Raw genomic sequence first — 22,924 nt, 5'->3', positions numbered from 1 at the left:
CCCTATTTTCGAATAATATCACATTTATAGGCACTATAGGCTTAAGATGTCAACACATCCTTTACAAGGAACCAAACAAACCCATAACAAACTTCACAAGAAAACAAAGCAGAGAATGAATGCAGATGGCATTGGAGAGGCTATATTTGGCATAAAAGTAGCCTGAAAAGGAGACACACATGCTATGTTCTGTAGGTGAGGGAATGATTTGTGGATGCGGGAAAACAGAAGGTTCAAAAGCTCTGTGAGCAAATATCATAGGTATTCAGAGAATTTTAAGGATATTCCCATGATGGAGGCAGAACAAACAAGGAGTGAAGCAGCAGGAGACAAATTCCAAGACGGATGAAGTAGACAGAGCCTGTGATAACTGCCTTCTATTCCATATGAAAAGGAATGCTTTTGGAAGTTCTGCCCAGAGGATGTCATAACCTGACTTGTATTTTAACAAGACCTTTCTGCAAACTGCTGTAAACAGACTATAGAGTACCAAGAAAGCATAGGTCCATCTTAAAATCCTAGTGGAATCATTCGGGTATGAGACAATGGAGATAACAAGCCATTTTTAGGTAGTTTTTGATGGTAGAGATCCCTGATTTGTTGACAGCTTTGGTTACGATAGGTGAAGATAACAGCAAGTGTCAGAGGTGAGAGAAGGTTTTGATGAGAGCAACTGAAAATAAATATCCAGTAGCTAAGATGTGCAGAATGTGGAAACAGGTACGCTAGATGGAAGGTATAGACATCGTTAGGTGTGGAGCTTCAGGTGGTTTTTGTCAAGTCATCTACTTGGGATGCCTGAACAAGAAAAAAACAACTTTGCTCTGCATCTTATCTTGACAGGTACTCCTGTAAAACTGGCTTATTTTGTGCTGTCACCAGAACTCTGCATAAAAGGCTAAGTGGTTGGCTTGGGAAAATATTCCAAAGAAAAAGTGTCAGCATTGCAATGCTTGCTCCTGATGCAATTCCAGGATTAGCCTATTGATTAAGTAAGTGGGTATTTGTTGCATAGTTAAGCATTTTGCAGAACACAGCAGTCCTGACGTGGGATAGGAAACCAGTTTGGGACAAAATGTATTATGTTGCATTTAACCAGAGCTCAAGGAACAGCAACTATCAACAAGAAGGTCTGTACTTATTAGTGCTCTCTAGCAAGAATGATTGTCCTATAAACAACAGTAATTTTCACCTCCTCATGGGGAAGGGAATGAAGGAGAATATGTGTACGGGACTTTGCTGTGGAGCTGAATTCAAGCATTAACTGCAGAAAAACATAGTTATTTTACAGATTTCTCTCCATGTTTTTGTGGGCTTGTCCAATCTGTTTATTCCATGATACTACCATAGAAAGTCTTTGTGATCTTGGTTAGAGTTCATAAACTGCTTCTATCATTGACTCCTGTGGTCTTCTCTCTATTCAACCTACAGTCTACTAGAGAAACAGTATAGGCATTTAGTGTGAGTATCCATTTGAACTACATAATTTTGAGTTATTAGCGACATTGTAAAATCAAAAATCTTATGCAAATCTCAACTTTTCCATGATAAAATTATATAATATATATTTAGAGTATCCTCTAAAGTAGTCAGAAGATTTGTAAAAAGTTCATATTTGCAGGGTTAGGATAAAAAGTTGGTTCATGATTCTCTCACAATGTTATACTTTTCAGTCACTAAAATAAGGGTAGAATGCACATCTCCTGGCTTATCAACCACTGTTTTTTATGTATTATGTTTGCCAGTGTTTTCAATATTGGCCATAATTTCAGTGTCACTTTGTAGATTTGAAAGGAGCATCACTGGGTGATTTACAACTCACTTATCTAAGATCTTGAAGCCCTGCAGCCATGCAAAGACAGATAATTATGATGTAAGGACCACAAAATAAGTTTCAAAGTAAGAAGTTGCCTGAGAATCTATTCTGGCATGCTCTATGGCTCAGAGCTTCTAGTAGCCCCAGTTTCCTCAATTATAAAATTAGAATAGTAACACATCAAAGACTTGGATTTCAATTCATGTCATTTTAAGTTGGCAAGTGGTTCAATACAATTATAAGAAATAATGCCATGTTTAACGTGTACATTTATAATGTAGAATGACTGAGTTAAACTAGTTAATACATCATCACCTTGCTTGCCTCCTAGTGTTACATCAAAATATTTTAAAGTTCCACTACAATGCATTTGGGTATATACAATACACTGTTAACTATACTGTATAAAAGATTTAAAAACAAGTTATTCCTGACTATCGTAGGTCTGTGTTTTCCAAACCGAAGCATCCACATTTTCCTCTGAAGGTTGGAGCAATGTAAAACTCAGAAATTAAATAAATCTCACAAAGCTCAGGAAGCTCCTGAACCGTAAAAGATTCACGGGTCCCTCCAGTAAGAAACAAATACTGGGCGGAGGAACTCTCCCAACCACTGAGTTGAATGCATGCTATGCAAGGATATTCTTTTATGCAAGTTTCACTTGTAACCCCTTATTCTGGGAGTCTTTTTAGTGGTGTAGACGTGTAATGGAGATTCAGCTGTCTTACTAGAAAGAAGATGCCTGTGTGAGGGAGGAATTGCAATGAATAAGAGAGATGTGGATGCCACCCTTTCATTAGCCTCTGATCTTTAATAAAGAGTGAGAATTAGGAGGATGAGATGGAAGTAGAGAGCAAGGAAAAAGAATGCAAGTTAGATTACTGCAAAGGACTCTAGCTAAGATCTGAAAACTTCACATGGGGAGATTAAAATAGTGAGAAGGAAGAGAACATTGTAGAAGTGAAGGAAGACTGCCTCTAGGAAGGGACAATTCACAATTCAACAAGCTGGCAGGAGCCTTAAAAACAACCCAGTAAATGAAACCATGATAATCAGAGAATGCTCTGCATCACTTGTCCAGATAGGGATATGTGTATAGAAAAGTTTTAAAAGAATGATTTAGTAGGGACCAATGGACTGGCATGAGGACTCTAGTGGCTTTACTGAGCCAGATGTAAGGATGAGAGATTTATGAACTAGAAGAGGCTGATTTGAATGACTGAACCCAGCATGTCAGCCATGAAGCACAAAGGTGAGTCAAGGACAATGAGAGTAGGAAAAACAGACAAAGGACTGGACTCATTAAATGGCAAATGACACAAGCTTTAAGCTAAACTGAAGTTCCTATGGGAGGAAAACGATAGAAATCCAAACATTGTGCTAGTGCATTTCTAGAAGACATAACTTGAGTCATAGTTCACAGAAGACATAAATGATGAAGCAGTGCTGGTAAAAAGAATACTGTGTGTCCGCAGACAGTTGAAGTCTCAGAATCTGTACATTTTAATCCTAATGAAATTATAGTGTGGGTGGAAATTGTTCATCCAGTCCAGGACTCTTTCAACCAGACATGGCCAATGGAACGTCAAAGGCCACAGGGTTAGGCCAGAGTGTGTTAGAATTGGATGGCTAGCTTGAATGGCAGGCACAGTTGCCCAGAGTCACACAATAAAACCTATACCTTTACACTTCACACGTCCAACTTTCCACTCCCAGGTGTTGCTGGTGATGGTGATGCCCGATGGTGAAGCTGCTGATGTGGCTTCTTCTTCTTCTTCTTCTTCTTCTTCTTCTTCTTCTTCTTCTTCTTCTTCTTCTTCTTCTTCTTCTTCTTCTTCTTCTTTTCTCCTCCTCCTTCTTCTTCTCCTTCTTTCTTTCTTTCTCTCCTCCTCCTCCTCCTTTGCCTTCTCCTCCTTTTTTAATTTTTTTCTTCCTATCAGTATCTTTTTGAGAAAGTAACACTGAGTAATAAGGTGGCCTGGAACTCCCACCTTCTTACTTTAACCTATACAATTGTACAGTTGAGATAACTTTACCTAGCTTCTATTCCAGAGTATTGTCAACCATAATTGTTACAATCTAGTTCTATGAATTCAAGTATTCTTAGAATCCAAATATAGATAAGGACATACGGTATTTGTATGTCTGTGTCTGTCTTATCTTATTTACTACAGTATCTTCTGGTTAAAGCAGATATCTGGATTTCTTTGTCTGGATAGGTTCAAGACATTGTTGATATATGTTACATTTTATTTATATATTCTTGCAGTGATAGATACTTACGCTGACTATTATAAAGATATTGAAATGAATATGGATGTGACAGACATCCCCTCAACATATTGACTACAACTTTTAGACATATGTTAGAAGTGTAGCTATTAGAGTATAAGATACTGCTATGTATTTTTAGTGACCCTCTATACTGTTTTCATAATGGTTGTGCTGATTTACAGTGTCATTAACAGGAGACAGGCATCTCTTTCCCTCTAAATATGTGTCAGTAAATATTCTTCTATCTTTTACCTTTCTAATGGAAGCTGTTCTAATAAATGTTTTAATTATGGATTTAACCTTCATTTCTCCAAAGACTAAGGAAGCTTAGCATTATTTTTCATGTAGCGCTTTCAAGTAATTGTTGACTATAGGTCTTCATTTGAGAGATTTTTGTTTGGTTCCTTTTCTCACTTTTAAATTAAGTTACTTGATTTTTATTTGTTTTGTCATTGAGTTGTTTGTTTTCTTTACATATTTGGATTATTAATCCCTTATGGAATGTATAGATGTGTCTTAATTACTTTTCTGTTATTGTGATAAAATAGCCCAACAAAAGTGACTTGACAAAGAAAACATTTATTTGGGTTTCAATTCCTAGGGAGAACTTAGTCTATTGTGGTAGTGAAGAAACAGAAATGGGAGCAGGAATAGGACATGGGGCTGGACTATAAAGCCTCAAAGTCCACCCTCAGTGATGTACTTCCTTCAGCAAGGTTCTACTTCCTGAAGGGTTTGTAGCCTCCTCAAACAGTGCTACCAGTTGGAGACCAAGTGTTGAATTACAGAAGCTGATGGGGGACACTTCATATTCAAATTACCATAATGTGTAAGCATTCCCTCATGTTCTATGGATTGTCTTTCCACTCTGTCAATTGTTTCTTTTTTTAATTTGGGGTTTTATTTTATTTTATTTTATTTTGTTTTGTGTCTATTTTGCTTCTTTTTTTGAAGGATTGTATTTTTAAAAATCATTGCACAAATCAACAGTAATTTTCTTCTTTTAGTTCTGTTGCATTTTCAGGGCTTATGTATAAATTTTTAATTTACTTTTAGTCCATTTTTATCAGTGGTATGAGATAATTATCTCATTTTATTTTGTTGCATGTTGATATCCTATTTTCCCTACATCATTTGTTGAAGAGACTTTCTTTTCCCTGTTATATTCTCTTAACATCCTGGTTAAAACTAATTAACTCTTAATTATCTTCTATACAAAAATTGTTAAACATATCACTGTAAACATGTTAAGATGAGTAAGTTGACTCAGTAAAGCTAAAGATCCTAATAATGAGCTATCCATAAAGAAAATTAAGAAAGCCAGCCAAGTTAGAACAAAAACAAAATTAAATTGCATGAAGAAATGAAAAAGCCATACTCTGAAAATAATTTTAAAAACTCATAAATAAAAAGATTAAAATACAAATGGATATCTGATGTTCATGATTAGAAGATTTAATCTTGTGAAAATTACTAAAGCAATCTACAAATTTAGTATATTTCTAAAAGTTTCAATGTGATTTTTGTGGAAATTGAAAACACAGCTGTTTAATTGACACAGAACTACAAATACACCAATTTATTTAGCAAAATCAATAATATTAAATACCATAAAGACAATTTAATGGAAGCAATGAATTAGTGCCATTAAGAAAAACATACTGAGCAATAAAAAAGGATAGAAAATTCAGAACAAGTCAAATACTTTGGGTTACTATAGTTAGTTCTGAATAAATAGTAACTGCCTATTAATAATAATTGATATTATTATCAAAGAAAAACTAAAATGAAGCAGCTTTTAAGCTGACATGTTAGATGTAGTTACAAAATGATTTTTTAACTGAAAATACAAATAAATAAATGATAAATGCAAGTAGATGGAGGCTATTGTATATAAAATAATTGGCAAAACTAAGGATATTATACATTAATTTTTAAAATTAATTTTATTTAAATTTAAAACTATCTTATTTTACATTCCAATCCAAGTCTCCTCTCCCTCCTGCTCTCCCATTCCTCCCACCAACCCCTATCCCACCACCATCCACTCCTCAGGGAGGGTGAGGCCTCCCATGGGGGATCATCAAAAAATCTGTCACATCTTTTGGGGAAGGATCTCAGACCTTCCCTGTGTACCTAGGATGAGCGAGTATCCATGCATAGGGAATGGGCTCCCAAAGTCCATTTGTGTACTAGGGATAAATACTGGTTCCACTGCCAGAGGCCCCATAGACTGCCCAGGCTTCCCAACTGACACCCACTTTCAGGGGGCGTGGTTCAGTTTTATGCTGTCTCCCAGGTGACATACTGGGGTCTGTGAGCTCCCACTTGCTTAGGTCATCTGTTTCTGTGGGTTTCTCCAGCATGTTTTTGACCCCTTTGCTCATCACTCCTCCACCTCTACAACTGGATTCCAGGAGGTTGGCTCAGAGCTTAACTGTGAATCTCTGCTTCTGCTTCCATCAGCTACTTGGGTGAAGGCTGTATGATGTCAGTCAAGATAGTCATCAATCTCATTATAGCAGAAGGGTATTTAAGGTAGCCTCTCCCCTATTGCTTAGATCCTTAGTTGGGGTCATCCTTGTGGATCCTGGAGATTTCCCTAGTGCCAGATTTCTCATTAAATCCATAATGTCTCCTGTTACAATAAATCTTTCCGCCAATAGCCGCCCGAGCCCTACTGCCACGTGGGCGGATTCGGCCAGCCACCTGAGTTTTGCCCACCCGCCACATGGATGGACAAAATAATACAGAGACTTCTATTATGTACAAATGCTGCTTGGCTAATGACTAGGATTCTCACCTATTAGCTCAGTCTTAATTATCATAAATCTATATATTTTATAAGACATCTTATTGGACACCTTCCATTGGTGTCCTCCCTTGCTGGTGGATCACATGGCACCACTGGAGGAAGTGAAGGGGACAAAAGGGCCCACTTGCTGTTTGTCCTTCCTTAAATATGAGTCTCCTTGCTATGTCACTTCCTGCCTGGATCACCACTTCTCTACTACATTTCCCAGAATCCTCTTTGACTCCCAGTCCTGTCTAACTTGCTGCCTCATTGGCCAAACAGTACTTTATTTATCATCCAGTAAGACAAACACATACAGAAGCACTTTCCCCGTCAGTCTCCCTCTATTAAGATATCTCTTTTCTTGCTTGCCTTCTCTGTTCTTCCCCCAAATCAACCTTCCTGATCCCTAACATTAAATATTTTTATAACTTATTTCAATTGGGGTATCAAAAAGGACCACTGTCTGGGTCATGTTCATAAAATCACTCTTTGATTTGAAAACAGAAAAGTCTTTGTACCACAATCAATAAAAATGTAAAGTTGTGGGCCCCAGTCTCACAGGTACATCTACAGTACAACTCCTATACCTAAAGTTCAGGGATCATTGAGGAAGAGGGGGTGTTAATCCAAAAGGTTTGAAATGACCACCAATCCAAATCATCATGGCCAAATGAATTAAAGCAAGCAATTAATTAAATCAGGCTTTTTATTCATATACACAGGCTGCCTCCCCCTAAGGTGGAGTTCAAGAGGTCAGCACTGGATATGAGGAAGACAATGTTTTTATAGCTTAGGGGTAGGGGATTTCCAAATGAGGCATTTGGCAGGCAAAAAAGGTGGGGCCATAGGAGCAGAATATAATCATAACAAGTTTCCGTCATATGACCTCCTGAAACAAACACATGATTGCAAGAGGGTCATAACAAAGCAGTCATAACAACAGGTAGTCATAACAACCCATTGAAACAAAGGCAGGGTTGTGAATGACTTTTTGAAACAAAGGCAGGGTTGCTATTTCCTGGAACCTGGTAGTACAAAACCATTTTAAGTTAAGGTCAGAGGCAGAGCATAACTCAATCCTTGAGAAACAGATTTAATCATAACAAGAATGAACCTAGTTTGTCTTTACTATAAGAAAGAAGTAGGCTGCTTCATCAAACACAGAAGGATTGTAAGAGCCAGAGAAACAAGGTGTTTCCTAGTATATTAGAAGCTACACCTATAGTCTCACCAACATGACGACCTAAACTTGAGCTGAACAAGAACCACAACAGACATAATAATGTTGATGTGATATCCCAGGAGGAGCCCAAAGGCTTCAGTCTTACAACATAAAGAACTACAGGCAACTAGGAAATGCTGAGAGTAGAAGAAACAGTCTTCCTTTCGAAAGAAAGAGCACACCAATTGTGATCCAATAGCAAATAGCCAGCACTAAAAATATACATACAATTAACATTATACAAACTGAGCAGGTTATTCTCTCTCTCTCTCTCTCTCTCTCTCTCTCTCTCTCTCTCTCTCTCTCTCTCTCTCTGTGTGTGTGTGTGTGTGTGTGTGTGTGTGTGTGTAAAACAATAACCAATGAAAAAAGAGGCCTCAAGTTTGAAAGACAGCAAGGAGGAGTACATGGAAGAATTAGGAATGAGAAAGGGGAGGGAAAACGATGAGATTATATTATAATATATATCTCAAAAATAAAATGAAATGTTAAAAGTATCTGCAAACCATTTCATGAAGGAAGTAGGAGGATTGTACAGGATCTTTCAGAACATGTAAGTCAGACAAACTTCCAAAATTCAACAATGTAATCCCCATTCTCATTATGGAAAACCTGAGCAAAGAATGCCCTCCCACCACCTCACTGTCAGCGAGGAGGAATAGACAAAAAATCTTCAGGTCCCATATAGCCAATACTCTACCTTCAACATTCAACCTAAGTGGACATTCAAAAGCTGTGCAATGTGTTTTCAAAGATCTTTTGTGTGCCCTAGAGAAATGACTCAGTTTTTCAGATCACTTACTGCTCTTGCAGTGGACCAGAGTTTTGTTCCTAGCACCCACACTGTGTCAAACATCTGAAACTCCAGTTCCAGAAGATCTGACACTTTCTTTCGGCCTCCAAGGATGTGTGCATAGACACACATGCAGGCAAAACATCCACAAATGAAATAAAAATTAAATAAATGCATTTTTATACAAAATCCTTTGGAGAAGGAGCTTTTTTATTTTTGAAAAGTTTTTTCTTACAGTTTAAACTTCTTCCAGCTAAGGAAAATGTAGAGTTCACCCTGATTTCTTCTCTCAAGTAGGCGGTACTGTTTTCCTCTACAGTAGCACAATTGGCCAAGTTAATGAGGCCCTTGGGGGAGAGTTCATGGTTGCCATTGCCTCTCTCACTCTGGTTGCTGATTACAACCCGGCATCAAAGCTTCAGAGAACCTATTACCATATGTTCCATTTCCCTTTTTAGCACTGTTTGGGCTCTGTGTACAGAGGCAAGAGACAAGGTACTTCCTACAGCTAGGCTGCAGCAGTTTTTAGAAGACGATGTGCTATAACAAGAGCACTGAGCTTTGTTAAAGACACCATCTGAAGAGAACATTCGTACTCCTGATGAATGGCTATGTTTCAGCACACAGTGATATATTCCTGTTACAAAGTTCAATCATCTAGGCTAGGCAGAGTTTTTCTTGCTGAATTAACCTTACCACTCACTCTGCCAGCCTCCATAATGTTAAGTTTGCTTATCATGGTGTAGTTTTAAGGAAATCTCAGAAAGGTATAATGCTTTCTTGCATCTGGAAAAACAGAATAGATTCTACTGGTTAACTTCGTGTGTTTTTCTGGAGATGATTTTTCCAGCAGAGTTCACATGAACAAAGATTTTTATCCCTGCAAGTATACCGTGCTCTGATTATGAAAGGAAGGAGGGAAGGAAGAAAGGGAGGGAGGGAGGGAGGGAGGGAAGGAGGGAAGGAGGGAAGGAAGGAGGGAAGGAAGGAAGGAAGGAAGGAAGGCTTATACAATTAAATCCTTTGTGTCTTATCCCTTGAAGCACCAAAGTATATATTTATAATGTGCCATAAGAAATGCTTTACAAGTGTAGCTTGTGTTTACATTTCAATATGCTGGCCACCTCCACATGCCATGTAATGTGATCAACTTACTGAAAAAGACACACAAAGCAATATTTATCCCACAAGCAGGAGACTACAGATGCTTGTAAATATTAACATCTCACTGCAGAAATATAATTAGTCCATGTCATATAAGTTTTTCTTCTAAAACTCTTAATACCTTTTTTCCAGTTTTTGGTTCTGATTCCCAAAGGGAAAATCCTAAAGCTTCCCCAGTTTCCTTAGCAACAGAATGAGGTATAAACTGTGCCCCAATATTTCCCAACATCTGTATCCAAACAGCATATTAAAGTGTGTTGTCAAGTGATGCATGTTTATTCTGCAGGTAAGTTTGACTTTACAGCAAGGCATTAAGAGAAGGGATGTAGAAAGGCTGAAAAAGCAAAAGCAAAATAAAATCACAAAGAGAATAGGAAAAATTTCCACATAAATTTTCTCATTTCAATCTGAAATAAAAAGATAATTAAGCTCCCTAAGATGAGGAGGAGGAAGAAGAAGATTATGATAAAGTCACGTAATGATAATTTATTGGAGTGATTATTGTTTGGGCTAATCGATACACTTTATTAGATTGTTCTATAGAAGTTCTAGGTCAGAGACTATTCATCAAGTTTCCTGTGGTTTTTCAAATGTCACTGATTACTATTTGACAAGTGAAAGAGATAAATGACAAATGCCCAAAGCACTGCATCCAGTGTGAGAAAGACACTAGTCATCTCTGAGAGTAATACATTATATTACTGGTACCCCAGATCACATACTATCTTATATTTCCAGTAAAATCCTTCTTCAATGGGTCCAGGAACCATAGAGTGGAATTCCTTCATGAAGATCCATATTGAACTCAAATAAACAACTCTAGACATTTTCCTGTGTCCTTGGAAAACATGTTATTTTTTATTTTCTTTAAGTTGTTGGCAGTTTTATCTTTGAATTAGAGACAACAGGAGTCATTGTTTAATACGTGAAGTATCAGTTCAGAAGACAGAAATGTTCTACAGACAATGGTGATGTGTACATCCTAATGTTAATATATTCTCTAATTTTACTTCCATTGCTGTGATAAAATATTCCTCACATAAAGCAACAGGAAAGAAAGGCGTTTATTTGGGTTACAATTCAGAATTGGAGTCCTTCATTTGGAGGAGGTGAAGGCGGTATCTCAAGCAAATAGTCACATCCATAATAAATGCATTATTGATTACCTGGCTAATGGCTCTTAGGTAGCTTTCCCCTCTCTTAAACTATTCAGGACACCTGCTTAAGGAATCATCCTACCCACAATGGGCTGAATTTCCCTACATCAATTAACAATCAAGGCAATTCACTGCAGGCATGGTAATAGAATAATATGATCTATATAATCCCTCTGTGAAACTCTAGATTGTGTCAGCTTTACAAAGGTAACCATAACAATGTACATTATATACTTAAAATTGCAAGATATATATATATATATATATATTCATGATATGCAAGATATATATATATATATATATATATATATATATATATATATTCATCTTATCCCCGCCACTTTATCCTTTCCCTGCATGGATTTACGTTCATGTCTTAGTCCCTAGTATCTCTTCACTGTTTTGTATTATGCATTATTTCTAATATCTTTATAATAGGCAAAGTCATTATGGAAATAAAAAATGAAAGTCTAAGAATGTCAAAACCTTGTCTTAAAGTTTCATATAAGTACAATTCTAAAATAAAAGTGCTTTAAATTTCAACAGCAGTAGAAAAAATCTACAAAGTGACTAAATCTTTGACAATTGAAAAGACCAGCCATTATAAAATGCAAAACAAGTGTGATTTCTATATTTCCTGTCTTGCTCCGATGCAATTGGTACCAACCAGCACCTCCGGGCTTAGGCTGGCTTTATTTGGACCCTGTCATTTATTTCACCTTTGTGTAAGTGATGACCCAGGAGCACTGTCAGCTCAGTGGTTCGCTCTTGGCCTTGTACTGTATTGTTTTCTGTGGCTTTTGTACACTCTTGATACTTAACGAAGTCCTTCTTCCAGCCCTATTCCCTCCCTCTAGGGACCAAGAAATATAAAGGTATAGAATTAGAAGGAACCTTGGATATCCTTCAGTTCAGAACTCCATTTCACCAATAAAAACATGAAGCATAACATAGTTAATTATCTATAGTCACTCTCTCCAGCTCCAATTTTCTCGTTTTACAATTATTCAGCATCTCACTCTACCATCTGCTTCTATTTTCTCACTATTTAATAGCCTCCTTCTGTCATCAAAGCCTCCCCTCCTAAGCTTAGAATTCCGGACCTCCCCACCCTTTCAGAAGCCCTCAACTCCTATACCATGTATCCCGCTGTGAAAAACCTCAAGCTAGATTGAACCCCACCATCTGCTGTCTCTGCACCTCACCCACACAAATGGAATAAAGCTATTCAAGAGCAAAATGATGATGGGACTTGTGTTCTCCCATCTCATTCGATTTTCATGGTGGCTCAAAAATCCTTCTATTCTTCTAATCGGTTCATTTTGCCTTCTGCACTCACTGATTAACTTAAACTTTTTATACTCAGCATAAACCCTGACTTTTGGATTTGCCATCTCTTCTTAGGAAATGTCCTTGCCTCCTACAGTGGGCTAGAGACAGCAAAGCCATTTGTGATGGTTGACTGGCAAGTAGAGCAAGTAGGAGTCACCAAGGAGGCATGGACCTGAAAGTGCCTGTGAGGCCGTTTCCAAAAGGGCTTATCTGAGGTGGGAAAACCCACCATGACTGTAGGCAGCATAGTCCCAAGGGATGGGGTCCTGGGCTGAATAAAAGGAAGAAAGTGAGCTGATCACCAATCTCCATCCCCTTCTCCCTGTCTGTCTTCCCTTACTGCAGATGCAACATGACCGCCTGCCTCATGATCCTGCCATCACCATGACTCCTCTTTCTTATGGACTCTACCCAAAGTGTGAGTCAAAACTAGTTTTTTTCTTCCCTAAGTTACTTGTTGAATATTCCATCACAGCAATGAGCACAGTGAGTAACACATCATTAGACATAGCCACTGCTTTCTCTGCTGTTGGATTAACATAACACACGTGATTCTGTAACTGCTTTCCAATTCTCCTGTGCCACAGAGAAGGCCTCTGCTCCCCATCTCAAGATCTCCAGTGCACTTAGAAATCTTACACTATCCTCCTCTGAAACTGTGCCTCCTTGTAACTTGCACATATATGATCAAATGTCGTCCACATTGAATAATGGATCTCCTCTTCTGTCTATAATTTCTTCCCTGTACCAGTCTGTGTCTCTTCTCACAGTGCTATCCCTTGAAAGAGTTAGGTTTATTTTTCTCAGTTCCTTCCTTTCTCCTAGCCGCCTGTGTCTACACTTATGCTCTTAGCCTCTCGGATCCACACAGTTACTTTTATATTTCTGTGGGTCTCTATTTCCTTGTTTTCATTTCTACCATGCTTGATATTGCAATTGTATTTCTAAAATGCCCTCCTTTTAACTTCCTTATTGCTATTCTTTGCATTCTTCTCCAACTTTCTGCAGTCTTCTTACATAATTCCCCTGTTCTGCCCATGCACTAAAATTATTGGTGTTGCAGGGATTAAGCCTTATTAAACTCTTTCTTGACATTTTTATGCTCTGAAAGCTTTAATTACTTTATTGGCCAACTCTGAATCATTTCTACCTGAGTTCTCTATGTAACTGCCAACCTGATGCTTCTAACTTGAAGATTCACAAAACACTTCCACCTCAGCCTATTGATGCAAGTTTTCTTCTAAAATATGATCGTTCTACTTTGCTTTAACTAATGGTCTTATCACAATTCTAACTGCTAAAATAAGAATCTTGGAGGCATCATTGCTCTTCTTTCCTCTTTAATCTTAGGTTATTTCCTCACACTCTCATTCTTCAAGTCAACTGAGTACCCTCCAGAACTCCTGCTTAATGTCTTTCTGACTGACTATGCATCCAGAGTTAGTACATCATTAGGACTTACCTGATCGAATGCAATAATACAACATTGACTTATCCACTTTTACTCTTGCTTTCATAATTCCTCTTTATTCCATAGTATTCATCTTCCCTATTACTTTTAATTATGAAAATCTTCAGAATTGTTTTGTGATATGTATACATTTACTTTGTACTCAGATCCTACAAGTATGGCATTTAATTTACTGCAGCTCACGCATATGTGTGTGAACCTGTACTTTCAAATTTCTATTTTTTCTATTTGAAAGGAAATTGTATGTATACAGTCAGTCTCTTTCTGTGAATACTGAAACTATGTATTCAAATAATCTCAGATAAAAAGCATTTGGAGAAGTTGAATCTGCACAGAATATGTCTAAAATTTTCTTATTCTTTAAACAACGTAGCAACTTTTCACATAACGCTTATAAACAATTATCTAGAGGCAATGTAAAATATATAGAAGGATGTGTGTGGTATATATGCCAATAGGAAACTATATAAGGGACTTGAGCTTCTGAAGATTTAGGTATCTAAAGAAAATGACAAGGGGGAACAAATTTTTAAAGAACAAATTTTTAAAGAAATAGTTAACACATTTGTGGAAGATGGCAAAGTTTTCATATGCGGGATCCTTCAGCCATTTTCCATTACAAGGAAGCAAGGTTTAAGATGCTTAGAATATTTTCAAGGTTCCTTCAAAGTCAAATTACCTCTCAACATTTTTCATATTTCTCCCAACATCACTCTCTAAGAAGTAGGTTTTCTTTATTAGTTTATCTGCCCACATAAGTGACCTCTCTCTCTCTCTCTCTCTCTCTCTCTCTCTCTCTCTCTCTCTCTCTCTCTCTCTCTCTCTCTCTGCCCTTGATTCATGCTCATCATGTATTTCTCCTCCCCCCTCTTCCTCTTCTTCCTCCTCCTACTTCCATCTTCCTTCTCTGCTCTTATTCTGTCTCATCAGGGAAGTTTTGGTTGAAGCAGAGCAGCTTCCTGCATAGCATATCCCATTGCATCCCATATTCCTGATACTCATTCACCATCTAATCACCTAACTATACTACAAACTAGTGGAGAAGGTTGATCTACCCCACTTTTAATAATTCATTTGACCTTCTAGCTATCTTCCTTTATGCCCTTCATGCTTACTTTTGGGGCAGAAAAACAAACCATATGACTTGAAGTAAAGCAGGAAGCCTCTGCAAGACTAGATAATAGTGTTTTCTTTTCAGCTAATCCTTTCTACAAAGCTGAGGAGTGTAGGGGTTCTTAATGGGCAATAGAGTGCCTGCTTCTTTGAAAGGATAAAATATCCAAAATAGTTTCACCCTGGTTTCTGGCTCATAGAAAAACAGGGAAGTCATTCAACTGGTCCTGATTCAAAAAAAAAAAAAAATTCCCTGGAGTTTCTGCTCCTTTGCTTCTAAAAAGGAAACAAATAATAACATGCTTAATTTTTCTTCCAGCAATTTGAGCTCTCACTAATTATTTTTTAACTAAAATCAGCCTGGGTCTCTTAGGTTTTTGTAGTTCCTGTAAACATAAACAATAATTCCTATCATCATTGTGACTGTTAAATGTCAACAGTATTTTTATCCTCTCATTCAGAGAATACTAAAACTTTTGAAACCCACTAGTATCTTTTCAGATGAAAGAACAGAGGTGGAGGTTCTGATGTCCTGGAGACAGACAGGATCTGTGTTTCAGATGGAATCCTTTGAGCTACTGGATGGGTAAACAACATTTAAGTCAGTCACAGAGGCAGGCGACTCGGGAGGCATTGCTAAAGAAGACAATGGAATTTGAATCAAACGTACAAGTTTCCAATAAGACATTTAGTCACGCCCATACTGTAAATGTTAGAGATCCATTTAGCCAGAAATCGGATAGTATATTCCTCGACTTATGTTTAAATTTTCCTTTTACAGTCCATCACAAAGATTCTTTTCCAGTCTCAGAGTTATCCTAATTTTCCATTTTGTCACATTCACAAAAAGGAGCTTCTCAATTCCCTTCACTTTTCTATTTCAGGGCTTTCCTGTGCCTCATTTCCTAGTGAAAAAAATTGCTAATTTTGTCACAGTCTTCACAAAAAGAAAACATGTATGAAGGAAGCTTCTAGAAGCCAAACAAAAGAAATTTTTGGTCCACAGAGGACTGTTTTAAGCCTAGACAAGCACAGTCATTAAGAAAACAAGGTAAAGGCTTGCTAGGTAGAGACCAGGGGTAGGTATCTTTCTCTAAGAGCTACATTCAGGTTTATTCTTCTGGTCATGCTGAATGCACTGTTTCCATTCTACTCTTCTCTGAGCCCACCTTCTACAAAGCAGCCACTCATTTATAGGGAGCCACTCAATTAGTAGGATATCCTAGTAAACAAGGATGGTCAATAGTCACACAAAGGACATTTTCTCAATCATATTACTTACTCAAGAGGCCCATATCAAAACTCACTAACGCTAAAAGTTATGGACCACTGGATTAAGTCAGTACCCTTTTTGGAAACACATTGGCCCAATTGTTTTGTTATAAATGGCTGGAGATGCATGGAAAGTGTAGATAGTTCATTGCAGTTAAAATGTACAAGTAGTCAAACTGCATTCAACATTTAGAGACTAATTTCTAGGCATGTTCTTCATCAAAAAGGACCAACACACAGACACATACAATTTACAAAGTATCAATAGAGAATTAACTGTATAGAAAGTGATATGGCCAGATAATGGTCAATAAAGAATTAGCTATGTACTAAGTGATCTGGCCATATAATGGCAATGTGTTATCCCTGAAGGAGACCAAGAGAAAGCATGGTGAAGGAGGAGGTTTGAAGAATTAATGGACATTACTAGAAATATAAAGAACATCATACTTTCAGGGCATTCAGTATTGTAACAATGTTTCCATTTTTTTCTCTGTGATATTTTTCCAGAATGGTTTTGGTCTTAGGTTTGCTTCCCCATCCACAGCATAACAGCTACTATTGACTCTTTAGTAATTGGGCTAATTGATTACACATGAAGGTTCATTTTTTTTAACTGATACATGGATTTATTAGATAGTATGCAGTTGAACAAAACATTTAATGTGGAGACATTTGTACCTGTACATTTCTCTGGTCCTCTTTACCTGAGTTTTCTTATCTTATTTCCTCTTCCTAAAGTAGTAAAAGGATGGCATTCTCATGTTCCATAAGAAAATAGTACAAAAGGAAATGCTACAGAGCCCAGGGGCCTGACCACACTGGGAACTTGCAATATTGGAAGTGTATCATGAAGCTAGATAACAGTGACAAAAGACTTAGCCTTAGAACTAAGGCACTGATGACTAGATTGCTTGGATAGCAAAGTTCCTCCAAGTGGGTGAGCGATAGACTCCCAACTTGAAGAACAGAGAGATAGAATTGGGAGATTTTTCAAAGAGGTGCCATGAAATGTATATATTTGAATCTTCTTTACGTGGGTAAAGATCAGAATCTGTGTTGACCTTGACTTGTTTAGATGTGGCACTGCTCCAAAAGTATTTAATACACAAAATGTGTAAATCTGCAGGCTCAACTCATTCTTAGCAATATGGGAACAGCTTGTGAATTTGCACCATTAAATATCCATCATGTCTGGCATATTTCATCCATTTGTCTGACATACTTGATTACAAAAGCCCACTTGGGATTTTTGCACCTTACCTTCCAAAGGCCATCTCTTTAGAGCCTCTGGTGCTGTGAATTCTTTCTGACATACCACTTCAGGATAAAAAGCAACATACCTATTATTATATTTCTCCTCTAATTTAGTATTTGAACAATCAAGTATAGCATATATATGCCGGATCCCTTTGGGACCCAGTTATCTGCTGGTGAATTGACACTCAATTTGTGTTTGAATGATTTCTCGCCTGCTATTCTCCACATACATACAATTTCTAAAAATGAGACAATGTATAATGAGTTTTTCACTTGACTAAGCCTCTCATGCAGTGACTGTCTGCTTTGGATCTTGCTCTACTGACAAATGAGGTGTTATCAGTGAATCTGAGGAAGTCTTTCTACATACAGTCAGACACTGTGGCTCGTAGGAACTTACCACTGTCACAGGCAATTTTATGGAGTTCATACTTGGCTTCAGTTTTCTAGATCTGCAATAGCAGATTACTAAAAGCTCATAGCTTAACAGTACATAAATTCCTTATCTTCCAATCCAGAGGCTAGAAGTCTGAACCCAGGGTGTCAAGAGGACCACACTTGTTTTGAAGGTTCAAGGAAGAGTCCATTCTTGCCTCTTCTGGTGACTCACGGGACTGGCTTCCTGCAGTCTAACTTCAGTCTCCACCTCTCATTTCATATATGCATCCTTCCTATATCTATGTGTTATTGTTTTCTTAATAAGGATGCTAGACATTTTATTTGGAGCCCAATGTTATAGGATTTTTTGTTTATTTGTTTGTTTCAAAGTCTTTGACTACATCAGAAGATGCTATCTCTGAATCAAACCAAATTCTGAGATTCTGGTTGGACATGAAACCTGGTGCTGAGAGACACCATTCCTGTGCCCTTTAAAAAGTGAAACCAAGGGACCAGAACTTCCAAGGAGGTTGGAAGCCATATGTACCTTGCTGGAGTGTTGGTCTGGTTTCCCTGTCTGTTTATCCTCTGAGAGAGCTTTTGTTCCTCAGCAGGTAGGTAGATCTCACCAGCTGCTGTTCCTTGTCAGCCCTCTCAAATGCAGCTCAAACAAATGGCCTTCTAGTTGCCTTTTAACAGCCATTTCTGAGTCTGTCTTAAGAGTTATGCATATCTACCACACTCAGGGATATCTGAAATTACCTCTCAACCTGTGTCTCCTTCAGGGTTACTGATTTGTGAGCCCCCAATACTCACTGAGAATTGACTTTTGCAATGATTTTTCTTTAGTCCAATCTGCATCCTAATAAGCTGAATTCTAGATGTGGCTCGGCAACTCATTGCTGTGTCCATTTTAAATGTGTGCCTCACGTTGTTTAAGTTACTTTTCCCTGTATGACAATTTTCTCATCTTAGCCAATTTGCCCTAAGCTTTCCAAGTGAAAATTGGAAAATTGGTAAAATCCATATAGCCCTTGCTATCTGTGTAATGCCTATGTTTTCTGAACATTAAGCCCAGACACATGGTCTAATCTAGCGATCTCAAAGGAGCAAAACTTCCTTGAAAATGCAATTTTTCATGAATATGGGGATTCTTGGTCAACACCAGGCCATGTTCTTGTGGGCAGCTTCTAACCATGATACTTCTGAATCATATTAAGATAAAAAATATTTCCACAAAGATAATACTATTTTAATTTCACATCTTAACCATTTTTATACAATTTAGGATCAAAATCTTAACCATTTTTATACAATTTAGGATCACAATCAAGTAAAAGAACAGATAAGGTAAACCAGTAAAAAAATATTTGCTACAAATTGAAGTTCAATTTAATAAATTCAGAGGGATTCCTAAAATCAATTATCTAATCATTGAAGACTCTTACACTTTAATCAATAGAGATGCTAGGACATACTAGGACATACAAGATAATTAATTAATGCAAATTATCTAGTAAACTATATAATCTTAGAAGTTGTTAAAACAGCAGTATCTTTCCTTTTATTTGTTATGATTATATTTTAAAACTTGTCAACTCCTAATTAAACCAAATGTGTTCATTTATTTTGTTTTAAAATACTTTAAAATTAAGTAGTTACACCATCCTTTCAAATTATTTGATTGACTTCTTCCAAGAGGCAGAGGAAAAATTTCAAAGTGTGTTTCTCCTTTATGTCACAATTTTAAAAAGAAGCACTAAAACAAAACAACAACATCAAAATACCTTCTTCTTCAGCTATTTTTGGCAGGAAAAAATTCATTCAGCTCTATATATGCAAACTTCTTTTCAGAGTCCTTTCTGAGTCCACAAACAACGGCTCAGATTGAAGGGACCAGGTCCCCATTTTGGCAGCCATAACAGCCTAACACGTGCTTGCCTGACCTTGCCTTGGTCACTAGGAGGTCAGATGCCTGCCTCATGGCAAGGAATCAATTAGAAGTTAGCTGGTAGTGCTATGCTTTACTGCTCTGGGTATGCTTTACAGACAAGTGCACAGCAATGATATGCAGAGCATAGCAATCGCCCTGGGAGGGCCTATGCGCCATAACAACCAGTTGGTCAATCAGCACAGGGCAAGTCCTCCAAGCCTGGAGGCACACCAATCCTGAGCCTGTGTGTATCCCTAGACACTCCCCTTATTCTGCTCTATAAGATCTCTATCCTGTGGCTTCTCGGCGACTCTTCCCAGCTATCTGCCATGGTGGATGGATGAAACGCCTGAGCTAACATGGGGTTAGCTCATTAAAAAACTGCAATAAAAGACTCATTGCTTTTGCATCGAAATGGGCCTCTTGGTGATTTGGAGATTCAGAATTTGGGCACAACAAGATGAGGTGTAACTAATACCTCTGGGGTATATCATCAGTAAACAATTGTGGTTAAAATTCACAGAGCCACTTGCAGGAGGCAGTGTAGGACCAGCATCAGCACCTCAGCCCTTCACTCCAGTTTTCAATGCTTAATTTTTATGTTTCTGTTTCAAAAAACTGCTCTACTATTGGCCATAGAACTATTTTAGCTCATTTGCTTGAGTTCGTATTACAAAATATCATAGACTATTTGCCTTATAAACAATAGAATTGTTTTGCTTGCAGTTTTAGTGGCCAGGAAGTCAGAGATCATGATTTTGAGAGCTCACTTCTGGGGAAGGCCCACTGTTTTGTTCATAGACCATATAATTTCACTATGACTTCACATGACAAGAGAGACACTCACTCCTTAAATCCCACCAAATAAAGGATTGTGGTTGGAGCCTAATTACTCCCCGAAGTTCCTACATCATAACCCCATCATTTTAGGGATGAGGATTTCAACATATGAATACAGGCAAGACAGACTTTTCAAAAGATAGCAGTGTGTAAGTCTTTATCCTCTTTAGCAGAGTCCACACTGATCTGCACCTTTGCTTCATTTGCTCTAGGCTCAGTCACCTGCTCGGAGGAATAGTATTCTTCTATGGTGCTCTACCTATCATTCAGTTTCATCTCCTGGCATTGCTACTTCCTTGTAACACTCCTAGACAGTTCAGCCCATTTGACACAGATATCAGGCAAAACTAAATGATACAAGATAAAAGCAGGTATTCACCTTGTGCTCATCTCAGGTATTGTTCAGATGCAGCCTACTTGGTAACAGACACAGCCATATTTGATTAGAGGCCTGACCCAGAGTTGAGGCTGGGGCAGCCTTCATAGTTTATACTACAGTAATTGCTTCCATTAGAACACACAAAATGGGGCTAGCTAGCCTTGGTCTGTGCTATTGTGTTTCCTTGCCAATTTATAGCAAAAGAGAATAAGAGAAGTACATACTGAAGTACATCACAACCTGTAATCAGTTACCCTAGAGAGCAGCCCCATACCAAACACCAGTGATGACATGTTCAATTCTCGTTAACTGAACTGAAATTTTCTACATCCCTTTCTTCATCTGACTTGCGTCTGTTCTTTTTAAGCTCTTATTATGATCTTGCTCATTTTGTTTCTAACTGAATAAAAAAAACCTCTGTCATTTTCACAGCTCCATTAGCATAGGTCACCTGTTCTTGTATGTAGACTGATGCAGGAAGATCTGCAGTCTTCAGCCTCCGAGTCTAAGATGAACCTTGAGAGTTTTCAGCCACCGGTTCTTGTCTTCCTTTAAACTCTGGTAGCACTTTCACGTGTTCCTTTAAGGTACTTTTAGACCTTTACTTCTTGCAGAAGCATAATTGTACCCTTACTTATCAGCTGGGTATTGGCCGAGCAGTGTGTTCGGACAGGTAGGCCCTGTTCAGGGTTTGAACTCTCAGCTTTTCCTCCCGTGACATCCCAGACATCAGATTCCCTGCAGAGTGGAAGCAGAGCAGACAGTGGAATCATCTGTGTCTTGCACTGCAGTAGCATCTGGCAGATGGAACCTTATGACTTGGGAGGAAGACGTTCTTTCTTGCACTTGGCAGGAAAGAGGGCATTATCTTTCTGGTTCACAAAGTTGTCTCTTATAAACACTGTAATTTTGGTTTCTGGTCCATTCTCAATTTTCCATGCAAAAAGGAAATGAACCTCAGTGTACACTGGGGCCCAACATACTATATGCAAGATAATTTGGGAGTGTATCACAATAGGCAAGTTTTAAATAGCTGAGTTTATTTCTCCCTCTGTGTGTTTTCTTGACTAGTATTAAATGAACACCCAGTCACTGCAAGCCATTCTATGGAGAACAAGGAAGCAATGAGCCACATCCAGGTGTCTTAGTTAGTTTTCTATTTTTGTGATAAAACACCATGCCCAAAATCAATTTGTGAGGAAAGTGTTTATTTCCTCTTACAGCTTGTAGCCCATCATGCAGAGTAGTCAAGACAGGAACTCAAGGGAGGATCCTGGAGGTAGGAGCTGATATAGAGGCCATGGAGGGGGTGCTGCTTACTTGCTTGCTCCTGATGGCTTCCTTAACCTGCTTTCTTATAGAACCCAGGACCACCTGCATCGGTGTGGTAAAACTCACAGTGAGCTGACCCCCTCCCATAGACATCGTCACTTTAAAAACCTGTACCAGAGGCTTGCCCACACACCAACCTAGCAGAATCATTTTCTTAATTAAGATTCTTTCTTCTGAAATGATGTTAGTCTGGGTCAAGTTGACATAAAACTAGCAGGAACACCAGGATATGATTTTTAAACCAGGTGGAAAAACTTCATACATAGATTGTAAAGTGCTGATAGTGCCTTGGATACAGGAACACATAAAGTAATATAAAGTATAATCCAGCATGTATCAAATATTTCTAAAGAATAGAGTTACAACATAGAGGAGGGCTGCTTCAAAGTTA

The 22,924-nt window shown here is 38.0% G+C and overlaps 1 long non-coding RNA gene across 9 annotated transcripts in view; it reads right to left on the bottom strand.

Moving 5' to 3' along the window:
* Plcxd3 overlaps positions 1-22,924 on the bottom strand; it is a 301,403-nt gene that overhangs the window by 191,621 nt on the left and 86,858 nt on the right. For all 9 annotated transcript variants that reach the window (XR_004768544.1, XR_004768545.1, XR_004768546.1 and 6 more), the window contains one exon: positions 21,653-21,939. This is a non-coding gene — a long non-coding RNA (phosphatidylinositol specific phospholipase C X domain containing 3). The remainder of the gene's footprint in view (positions 1-21,652; positions 21,940-22,924) is intronic.

Source organism: Cricetulus griseus, chromosome 2 (assembly GCF_003668045.3).
Source record: "Cricetulus griseus strain 17A/GY chromosome 2, alternate assembly CriGri-PICRH-1.0, whole genome shotgun sequence".
Classification (NCBI taxonomy): domain Eukaryota; kingdom Metazoa; phylum Chordata; class Mammalia; order Rodentia; family Cricetidae; genus Cricetulus; species Cricetulus griseus.
This window is presented reverse-complemented; position numbering and strand designations above follow the sequence as displayed.